At 48.4% G+C, this 12,084-nt stretch overlaps 1 long non-coding RNA gene across 1 annotated transcript; it reads left to right on the forward strand.

Annotated features, from left to right (window-relative positions):
* The first annotated feature begins 6,990 nt into the window (after positions 1-6,990).
* Positions 6,991-11,770, forward strand: LOC122946070. Its single transcript, XR_006391209.1, has 3 exons — positions 6,991-7,032; positions 11,392-11,537; positions 11,718-11,770. It is a non-coding gene; the product is annotated as an uncharacterized LOC122946070 (long non-coding RNA).
* Positions 11,771-12,084: the final 314 nt, after the last annotated feature.

Consider the following 12,084-nt stretch of genomic DNA (forward strand, 5'->3'; position numbering starts at 1 on the left):
GGAAAAAATGCTCAGTGAGGGAAGCAATGAGCCTAATCGGCCTCCTAACCTCCTGTATACCCTCAGTCGAGTGGGCACAGGCTCACTGCCGTGTGATTCAGACCTGGCTTTTGTCCCACTGGAACAAAAAGGGTTCTCTGGACTCCAAGCTCCCAATCCCAGGATTAGTAAAGAAGTCCCTCTCATGGTGGACGAAGGAGAAGAATCTGTCCCAGGGAGTCCCTTGGATCAGATCACCGTCGATTACCGTCTTCACGGACGCCAGCCAATCCGGTTGGGGAGCAAAAATCGACAGAGCCTATTTCCAAGGAACGTGGAAGCGTCTAATATCCGCTCAGTCTTCAAATTTCAGGGAGCTGTATGCAGTAAGAGAAGCCCTTCTAGCCGCCAAGCAATTAATACGAAATCAGCACGTGAAGGTCCTATCGGACAACGTGACTGTAGTCTCCTACCTAAAACACCAGGGGGGTACTCGATCAAGGAGACTCCAGAGTATCTCAGAGGAGATCTTCTCCTTTGCAGAAAAGGAACTAAAGTCCATCTCAGCAATGCACCTGAAGGGATCCCTGAATCTAGAAGCGGACTTTTTGAGCAGACAGGTAATAGATCACACAGAGTGGGCACTGAACCCAGAGGTCTTCAATATGCTAACCCGAAGATGGGGGCTTCCTACAATAGACCTGTTTGCATCAAGGAGAAATACGAAGGTGCAAACATTCTGCTCTCTAAATGCTGGGGACCATCCCTGGAGAGTAGACGCCTTCTCCCTAAAATGGTGCTGGGATCTAGGGTACGCATTCCCTCCATTGCCGCTCATCCCGAGGGTCATTCAGAAAATTCAGGAGGGGAGAACCACGGTGATACTGATCGCTCCGTTCTGGCCCAAGAGGAGTTGGTTCACCCTTCTATTAAAGCTAGCAATAGACGAACCAGTGAGACTCCCACTCAGGGGGGACATCCTATACCAGGGTCCTTTGCTACATCCTCATCCGGAGTTCCTGAAGCTCACGGCTTGGATCCTGAGGTCTCCCTCTTAAGGTCTCAGGGCCTGTCAGACCAGGTTATAGCCACCCTGAGATGTTCTAGGAAAAAGGTCACTTCAGCGATATACCTGAAGATCTGGAAGAGATTCTGTTCATGGTCAGGCGAGGAAAATCCAAATTCTGTGGGGCCCAGTATCCAGAAAATTCTGGAATTTCTGCAAAGGGGCCTGGACATGGGCCTTTCTCCATCCACTTTAAAGGTTCAAGTTTCGGCTTTGAGCGCCTTCTTTGATTCCGACCTGGCAGACCATAGATGGATCAAACGATTCATTAGAGCTTCACGTAGACTGAGACCCACACTTAGGTCCCGCAGCCCAACCTGGGACTTAAATTTAGTTCTCAACAATCTTATGTGTTCCCCATTTGAGCCGTTGGAGGATTGTTCAATCAAGTTGCTTTCATTCAAGACTGCCTTTCTTATAGCAATCACCTCTGCCAAGAGACTGGGAGAGATTCAGGCTCTCTCCATTAGGGAACCATACCTTACCATCACTGAGGATAAGATTGTGCTTAAACTAGACCCAGGTTTCCTGCCAAAGGTGGCCTCAGACCGCAACAGAGGCCAGGAGATCCTACTCCCATCCTTCTTCAACAATCCCAAGGATCAGGAAGAAGAGCAATTCCATTTCCTTGACGTTAGGCGTGCAGTTATTAGATACTTGGAAGCCACTAGGGACTTCAGGAAGTCTGACAGTCTGCTTGTCCAATTTGCTGGAAGGAATAAGGGATCCAGGGCCTCAAAATCCTCCATTGCAAGATGGATTAAGGACACTATTACCTTATGTTATAAGAACCAGAATCTGGATCCTCCTTCCAATATTAGAGCCCACTCTACCAGAGCTGTATCTACTACCTTCGCTGAAAGAGCAGGGGCCTCCCTGGATGATATATGCAGGGCCGCCTCCTGGTCTAGTATTCACACATTTGTGAAACATTACCGTTTGGACTTGTCTGGAACCTCTGGCCTCTCCTTTGGTCAGAAGGTTCTCCAGGCGGTTGCCCCCACCCATAAAAAATAATTTTATAACTCTCCTTGTGGCCGTCATGGTGATGATATGGGAAAACCGGAATTAGACTTACCGGTAATTCAGTTTCCATGAAATCACCATGACGGCCCATACATTCCCTCCCATTCTTTTGTTGAAATTTTGTTTTCACCGGTATTTTTCTGGTATGGTGTAATACTGGGAAATACTAGGACACTTCTGGCACTTGATATCTTTGGAACACTGAGGTGTGGTGGTGGGAGGGGGCAATTTAACCTCTTCTCTGTTTCCTGCCCCCACAGAGGTCATGGGTCAATCTCCTTGTGGCCGTCATGGTGATTTCATGGAAACTGAATTACCGGTAAGTCTAATTCCGGTTTTTTAGTTTTTTCTTAACCACTTGCCATCTGGGCCATTTGCCCCCTTCCTGACCAGGCCTAATTTTGCAAAACTGACATATCTCACTTTATGTGGTAATAACTTTGGAACGCCTTTACTTATCCAAGTCATTCAGAGATTGTTTTCTCGTGACACATTGTACTTCTTGATAGTCATAAATTTGAGTCAATATATTTCACCTTTATTTATGAAAAAATCACAAATTTTCAAAAAAAATTGAAAAATTCGCAATTTTCTAAATTTCAATTTCTCTGCTTTTTAAAACAAAAAGTGATCCCTCATAAAATATTTATTACTTAACATTTCCCATATGTCTACTTTATGTTGGCGTCATTTTGGAAATGTCATTTTATTTTTTTAGGACGTTAGAAGTTTAGAAGCAATTCTTCCCATTTTTAAGAAAATTGCCAAAACCCACTTTTTAAGGACCAGTTCAGGTCTGAAGTCACTTTGTGGTGCCTACATAGTGGATACCCCCATAAATGACCCCATTGTAGAAACTACACCCCTCATGTTATTTAAAACCGATTTTACAAACTTTGTTAACCCTTTAAGCGTTCCGCAAGAATTAAAGGAAAATAGAGATCACATTTTTTTAATTTCACTTTTTGGGCAGATTTTCCATTTTAATCCAATTTCTCCTTTAACACATCAATGGTTAACAGCCAAACAAAACTAAATTTGTATTACCCAGATTCTGCGGTTTACAGAAACACCCCACATGTGGTCATAACTGCTGTATGGGCACACGGCAGGGCGCAGAAGAAAAGGAACTCCACATGGTTTTTAGATGCCATGTCCCATTTGAAGCCCCCCTGATGCACCCTTACAGTAGAAACTCCCAAGAAGTGACCCCATTTTGGAAACTAGGGGATAAGGTCCCAGTTTTATTGGTACTATTTTTGGGTACATATGATTTTTTGATCATTAATTATAACACTTTATGGGGCAAGGTGACCAAAAAATTGGTTGTTTTAGCACAGTTTTTATTTATTTATTTTTACAGCGTTCACCTGAGGGGTTCAGTCAAGTGACATTTTTATAGAGCAGATTGTTACGCACGTGGCAATACCTAATATGTATACTTTTTTTATTTTTTTATTTCACTTTAACACAATAATAGCATTTTTGAAACCCAAAAAATGATGTTTTACTGTGTCCATGTTCTGAGAGCTATAGTTTTTTTTTATTTTTTTAGAGATTTTCTCATGTAGGGGCTCATTTTTTGCGGGATGAGGTGACTGTTTTATTGGTACCATTTTGTGGGACATACGCCTTTTTGATCACTTGGTGTTGCACTTTTTGTGATGTAAGGTGACAAAAATGGCTTTTTTTTTTACAGTTATTTATTTGTATTTTTTATGGTGTTTATTGGACTGGGTCGATTATGTGATATATTTATAGAGCCGACCGTCACGGACGCGGCAATACCAAATATGTCTATTTTATTTTATTTTTCTATTTTTAAATTATTTTTATTCCTTACTTGGGGAATTTTTTATTTTACTTTTACATGTGAAAGCTTTTTTTTTTTTTTTTACATTTTATTTTTTTTTATTTATTTTTTTACACTTTGCGTCCCCCATAAGGTCATACAAGACCTCTGGGGGACATTTAACTTCACTTTTTTTTTTTGTCTTTTTTTCACTGTTGATTTCTTCTGTAACTGAGGCTGACATAGTAGCCCCAGTTACAGGAGAAATGCACCCCTCAGAGAGGCTGTACAGCACTATACTCTCTGAAAGACCTCACAGCTCCTGCACTCTCCCGGCTCAGGCAGTCACATATCCTGGACATCATGCTGATTGGTCTCCAGTGAATACAGCTGCTGGGGGAGTGTGAATGTACCGATCTCCCTCTCCTGCCAGCGCTACAGAGAGGGAGACGGTACAAGCATTTCAGAGCATTGTAACTGGAAATTACAGCGCTCACATGCCCTGGAGACCATGCTGATCGGTCTCCAGGGGTTACAGTTTAGCATTACAATCGCAATGATTAGTTTGAATACCGATCTCCCTCTCTGATTGGCAGAGAGGGAGATGGTAGATGCATTTGTGATCGCTCTGACTGCTTGTCAGAGCGATCAAAAGCCCGGAGACCAGCAAAAAAGGTCTCAGGGTAAAGCTCCATGTTCTTGGCTGTCAGGAGGGAGCTTAGTCACTGAGTTTCTATGTACAGGGGCGGAGCACAGGGGGGAAAGCTGCAGGACGTTTTAAAACGTGCTTTCAGAAATAGAGATCCACCTCCTGGACGTTCATAGTCAATGGGCAGACGGGAGGTGGTTAATATGAAAAATTAACAAATATTGTTAGATTTTTATTTTTACTGCTGCTTTAACCACCTCCGGACCGCCTAACGCAGATGTGCGGTCCGGAGGTGGCAGCGCTGCGCAGAGTCACGCATATACGCGTCATCTCGCGAGACGCGAGATGACGCGACTATGCGCGCGCGCATGCGCAGTTCGCGCCGGCATTTCGCACAGGAGTATTTCGTCAGCAACCTGCCAGCCGTGATCATTGGCTGGCAGGTTGCTGATTTTTAAAAAATCCAATCAAAGTGCCAGATAGCAGATCATATTTGTAAATATGATCTGTTATATGGCTGCCTGCTCCTCTGCTGGTTCTTTTCGTCGGTTGGATCCAGCAGAGGAGCAGGCTTCACAGTGAGTACACCAAACATCACACTTTAGCCCCAGATCACCCCCCTGCACCCCAATTAACCCTTTGATCACCCCTTTGATCGCCCCTGTCAATCACAAGTGAAAAGAAAAAAGTGATCAGTGCAAACTGTCACTTTTTTTTTCACTGGTATTGACCGTTAGGTTTCAGTATAGTTTAGGCCCCTTGGTTAGGTAGTTTAGGGATCGGTTAGCGCCCAGCCCACCGCACCGCAGTCCGTTATTCGCTGATTAGCGCATCGCTAATCAGCATTTGTACTTTTATAGTATCTGGAAGTGATCAAAACTAGTACTAGTGTCACTTTAGTTCTCCCTCCACCCAAAACGCAGTGTTTGCCCGATCAGGCCTGATCGCTCGCCCACACGTGCGTTTGCCCACACCCGCCCCACCGCAGTGACAAAAAAAAAATTTTTTTATCGCTGCACATTCAATTTACACACACTGCGGCGATAAAAAAAATCAGTTTTGATATTTTTTATCAATCTCAGCGGCCTCCGGTACTTCGCTAGCCTCCCCTTTGTAAGACAGGCTTGCTTTTTTTTTCTTGGGTAGTCTCAGGGAATACCCCTAAATTTAGTTGCCCACATGTCTAACAGGGGGTATTCTTCTGAAGAGGCCTACAGGCTTCTGACCCAGTCGGATGAGGAGTGGGAACCCTCATCTGATGAATCCAGCGGGTCAGAATACGAACCTGTAGAAAGCAGTGGCTCTCTGACCCAAAGTTCGGACGAGGAGGCTGAGGTCCCTGATAGAACCAGGCGTACCCGGCCCCGTGTCGCTAGACCACAGGTTGCGCAGGATCCGCTTCAAGAGCAGCAGAGTGGGGCTGGTGCTGTCGGATTACGTGGTGAGGCATACACCAGCAGCCCAGCCCTTCCTGGACCTAGTATCAGCACTGCTGTACAACCTGGTGAAGTAGCGAGCACCAGAAGGGCAGTTGAAGCTGGTACGGTGGCACGTGCAGTAGTGACCCCGTCGCAGCCACCGCAAAGACGTGCCCGTAGAGCCCCTAGAATCCCAGAGGTGCTGGCAAACCCTGATTGGCAGTCCCCAACTTCAGCCGCACCTGTAGTTTTCCCTTTCACCGCCCAGTCTGGAGTTCGGGTTGAGACAGCTCAGATCGGTTCGGCCCTGGGATTTTTTGAGCTGTTCTTGACTGCGGAGCTTTTAGACTTAGGGCCCTTTCACACTTGCGTTGTCCGGATCCGGCGTGTCCTCCACTTGCCGGAGGTACACGCCGGATCCGGAAAAACGCAAGTGTACGGAAAGCATTTGAAGACGGATCCGTCTTCAAAATGCTTTCAGTGTTACTATGGCAGCCAGGACGCTATTAAAGTCCTGGTTGCCATAGTAGGAGCGGGGGAGCGGCATACTTACAGTCCGTGCGTCTCCTGGGGCGCTCCAGAGTGACGTCAGGGCGCCCCAGGCGCATGGATGACGTGTACATGCGATCACGTCATCCATGCGCCTGGGGCGCCCTGACGTCACTCTGGAGCGCCCCGGGAGCCGCACGGACGGTAAGTATGCTGCTCCCCGCTACACTTTACCATGGCTGCCAGGACTTTAGCGTCCCGGCAGCCATGGTAACCATTGAGAAAAAGCTAAACGTCGGATCCGGTGACGCGTTATACTACCCTACCTCGTGAGATTTCCCTACCCTCTGACTTCCTGTCGCATGAGCGATGACGTCGGGGGGCGTGTCTCACTTTTCTCCATCTGCGCATGCCCAAAAGGACACTCTAGTGAAAAGCTCAAGGCTGAACTTAGCAGCACGCCGGGAACCTGCGCATGCGTCTGGGAGCCAAGGTAGGGAAAAATCACGAGTCAGTGCGCAAGCGCAGTTAACTCATTAAAATCCACCCGATATACGCGCCTGCGCAATGTGATGGTAGGGAAAAATTACGTCCCAGTGCGCAAGCGCCGAGGGTAAGCATGAATATCCATGCCAAAAGCACTTTTAACCCTTTGCAGGAGCTATTCTCATATTGGTTCTTGACTGATTGTCCTCCTATATATAGGTTCTATTATATAGGGGGTCTGTCTGCACAGTATATGGGGGGTCTGTCTGCACAGTATATGGGGGGTCTGTCTGCACAGTATATTTGGGGGGCTGTCTGCACAGTATATTTGGGGGGCTGTCTGCGCAGTATATGGGGGGGTCTGTCTGCGCAGTATATTGGGGGGGTCTGTCTGCGCAGTATATTGGGGGGTCTGTCTGCACAGTATATGGGGGGGCTGTCTGCACAGTATATTTGGGGGGCTGTCTGCGCAGTATATTTGGGGGGCTGTCTGCGCAGTATATGGGGGGGTCTGTCTGCGCAGTATATGGGGGGTCTGTCTGCACAGTATATTTGGGGGGCTGTCTGCGCAGTATATTTGGGAGTCTGCGCAGTATATAGGGGGCTTTCTGCACATTAAATGGGGGGGCTGTCTGCGCATTAAATGGGGGGGCTGTCTGCGCAGTATATGGGGGGCTGTCTGCGCAGTATATGGGGGGGCTGTCTGCGCAGTATATGGGGGGGCTGTCTGCGCAGTATATGGGGGGGCTGTCTGCGCAGTGTATTGGGGGGCTGTCTGCGCAGTGTATTGGGGGGCTGTCTGCGCAGTATATGGGGGGGCTGTGTGCGCAGTATATGGGGGGGCTGTCTGCGCATTAAATGGGGGGGCTGTCTGCGCAGTATATGGGGGGCTGTCTGCGCAGTATATGGGGGGGACTGTCTGCGCATTAAATGGGGGGGCTGTCTGCGCAGTATATGGGGGGGGCTGTCTGCGCAGTATATGGGGGGGGCTGTCTGCGCAGTATATGGGGGGCTGTCTGCACAGTATATGGGGGGCTGTCTGCGCAGTATATGGGGGGCTGTCTGCGCAGTATATGGGGGGGCTGTCTGCGCAGTGTATTGGGGGGCTGTCTGCGCAGTGTATTGGGGGGTCTGTCACACAGTATATGGGGGGCTGTCTGCGCAGTATATGGGGGGGCTGTGTGCGCAGTATATGGGGGGGCTGTGTGCGCAGTATATGGGGGGGCTGTCTGCGCATTAAATGGGGGGGCTGTCTGCGCAGTATATTGGGGGCTGTCTGCGCAGTATATGGGGGGGACTGTCTGCGCATTAAATGGGGGGGCTGTCTGCGCAGTATATGGGGGGGCTGTCTGCGCAGTATATGGGGGGGCTGTCTGCGCAGTATATGGGGGGCTGTCTGCGCAGTATATGGGGGGGCTGTCTGCGCAGTATATGGGGGGGCTGTCTGCGCAGTATATGGGGGTGACTGTCTGCGCAGTATATGAGGTGCTGTCTGCGAAGTATATGGGGGGCTGTCTGCGCAGTATATGGGGAGCTGTCTGTGCAGTATATGGGGGGGTGTCTGCTCATTATATAGGGAGGTCTGTGCAGTGTATGGGGGGGCTGTCTGTGCGGTACGGTATATTGGGGGATGTATGTGCAGTATATTTGGGGGGGGCAGTGTATTATATTTGTGGCCTGTGTGTTAGATGTGTACAACCCTATTTTAACAAAAAAATAAATAAAAATTCCCTATATCTCCTATGCCATGGCATGTTTTTTGCTACGAAACTGCAGTCATCTCGTCACTTGGAGAAGGATGAGAAGCGGCCCCCATCCAGAGGGACACACCTGCCACCAGATCCGTCTCTCACTGGATTCTGTAATCCCCGTCTGCTGTGTATGTGTGCACCGTCCGTCTGCTGCACTGCGTCTGTTCTGCCATTTGCTCTAACCATTTTAATAAAAAAAAAATTGTGTCACAACCCTGACCAGCATGTTCTCCTATGGAACACAAAGTACCTGAAGTGGAATGAAGAAGCCCATGTGTGAGGCCCGCGCCCTGGTGGGAGCAGTGAAGGGGCATCTGACAGGTGACAAGCTGCTCCTGTGTACTGTGATCACCGCGAGTTCAGAGGTCGGCAACCATAGGCCGTCCACATGCTGTGAATTACATCTCCCATCATGCTGGTAAAGTATTATGGGAGGTGTAGTCCAAAACATCTGGAATACCAAATGCGTATGAATGAAAAGCATGGTGTGTGATTGGTCAGTAACAAGGGTTGAAGCCTTGACGTGGCGTTACTGCTCACATGTGTATCCATGTGCCAATTCAACCAATGTGAGTGACTGTAATTAATACTGATTAGGTAACTATAAATACTGTGACAATGGAGAATTAAACGACCGTATCTCCTACACACTGCTTACACCGTGACCGTATCTCCTACACACTGCTTACACTGTGACCGTATCTCCTACACACTGCTTACACCGTGACCGTATCTCCTACACACTGCTTACACCGTGACCGTATCTCCTACACACTGCTTACACCGTGACCGTATCTCCTACACACTGCTTACACCGTGACCGTATCTCCTACACACTGCTTACACCGTGACCGTATCTCCTACACACCGCTTACACCGTGACCGTATCTCCTACACACCGCTTACACCGTGACCGTATCTCCTACACACTGCTTACACCGTGACCGTATCTCCTACACACCGCTTACACCGTGACCGTATCTCCTACACACCGCTTACACCGTGACCGTATCTCCTACACACTGCTTACACCGTGACCGTATCTCCTACACACTGCTTACACCGTGACCGTATCTCCTACACACTGCTTACACCGTGACCGTATCTCCTACACACTGCTTACACCGTGACCGTATCTCCTACACACTGCTTACACCGTGACCGTATCTCCTACACACTGCTTACACCGTGACCGTATCTTCTACACACCGCTTACACCGTGACCGTATCTCCTACACACAGCTTACACCGTGACCGTATCTTCTACACACTGCTTACACCGTGACCGTATCTCCTACACACCGCTTACACCGTGACCGTATCTCCTACACACCGCTACACCGCCGTATCACTACACCCGTGACCGTATCTCCTACACACCGCTTACACCGTGACCGTATCTCCTACACACTGCTTACACCGTGACCGTATCTCCTACACACTGCTTACACCGTGACCGTATCTCCTACACACTGCTTACACGTGACCGTATCTCCTACACACTGCTTACACCGTGACCGTATCTCCTACACACTGCTTACACCGTGACCGTATCTCCTACACACTGCTTACACCGTGACCGTATCTCCTACACACTGCTTACACCGTGACCGTATCTCCTACACACTGCTTACACCGTGACCGTATCTCCTACACACTGCTTACACCGTGACCGTATCTCCTACACACCGCTTACACCGTGACCGTATCTCCTACACACCGCTTACACCGTGACCGTATCTCCTACACACTGCTTACACCGTGACCGTATCTCCTACACACCGCTTACACCGTGACCGTATCTCCTACACACCGCTTACACCGTGACCGTATCTCCTACACACCGCTTACACCGTGACCGTATCTCTACACACTGCTTACACCGTGACCGTATCTCCTACACACCGCTTACACCGTGACCGTATCTCCTACACACCGCTTACACCGTGACCGTATCACCTACACACTGCTTAGCACCGTGACCGTATCTCCTACACACTGCTTACACCGTGACCGTATCTCCTACACACTGCTTACACCGTGACCGTATCTCCTACACACTGCTTACACTGTGACCGTATCTCCTACACACCGCTTACACCGTGACCGTATCTCCTACACACTGCTTACACTGTGACCGTATCTCCTACACACCGCTTACACCGTGACCGTATCTCCTACACACTGCTTGCACTGTGACCGTATCTCCTACACACTGCTTACACCGTGACCGTATCTCCTACACACGCTTACACCGTGACCGTATCTCCTACACACCGCTTACACCGTGACCGTATCACCTACACACTGCTTACACCGTGACCGTATCTCCTACACACCGCTTACACCGTGACCGTATCTCCTACACACCGCTTACACCGTGACCGTATCTCCTACACACCGCTTACACCGTGACCGTATCTCCTACACACTGCTTACACTGTGACCGTATCTCCTACACACTGCTTACACTGTGACCGTACTCCTACACACTGCTACACACTGCTTACACCGTGACCGTATCTCCTACACACCGCTTACACCGTGACCGTATCTCCTACACACTGCTTACACGGCCATAGAGGGACATATGTTCTGACCTTTCTGAGACCTGGGGGGATTTAAATGCGGTGTCTCAGAAGATATGTTGTAAGAACAGCAATTTTTTTTTTTAAACATTCATATTGTTCTTAACCTTACATCATGTTATGTTTTTTTTTCCAACATTTAAACAGGTTACACAACGCGTTGCTGATCTATCCAGGACGGCTTCAGGATGGACTATAAGAAGGAGGTTCAGTCCCGATTGGGTCCGGCGCAACCTCAGGGAGTACATATATAGCGGCCTTGGTTTACGACGACGCACAATGGCACAAAGAAGGTAAATTATATATATTTTTTAAAGAAATGTAAAAAGAAATGTAATTTAAGGGACTGTCTGTAACAGCAGAGCGTTTGGCTACCCTGTTTTGGACAGCCAACTTATGGTGTAATGTAGACGTAGCATCGGACATGGATGGTGTTTTTAAAGGTAAATTTTTATTTCATTTTTTTCATACAGAACTAAGAGCAGCGCTCTGGAGACTGAACAACCTCCTGATGCGGAAAATGAATGGATCGCCAACGCCAGCCCTCCTGTCCCTCATGCATCTGCTTGGGAGAATCCGGGTCCCCTACCGGATCCCTCTGCTCAACAGAGGCTCTTAGGTTGACATCAAAATTTAAGAGCCCTGCTGAGCAGGCAGAGATCCGGTAGGCCAAAGCAAAATGATTATGTGGACCGTGTGGAGGTTGTTTCCAACACTGTAGAAGGTTTGGACGAACATCAGAAGGAGTTTAGTGCTGCCTTGATTCGCCGCTGGGAGGGAGCAGAGTCGGCGATCCAATGCAGCCCTAACTACCATTATGGGGTAAGCATAATCAATTTG

The sequence above is a fragment of the Bufo gargarizans genome, chromosome 9 (assembly GCF_014858855.1).
Source record: "Bufo gargarizans isolate SCDJY-AF-19 chromosome 9, ASM1485885v1, whole genome shotgun sequence".
Classification (NCBI taxonomy): domain Eukaryota; kingdom Metazoa; phylum Chordata; class Amphibia; order Anura; family Bufonidae; genus Bufo; species Bufo gargarizans.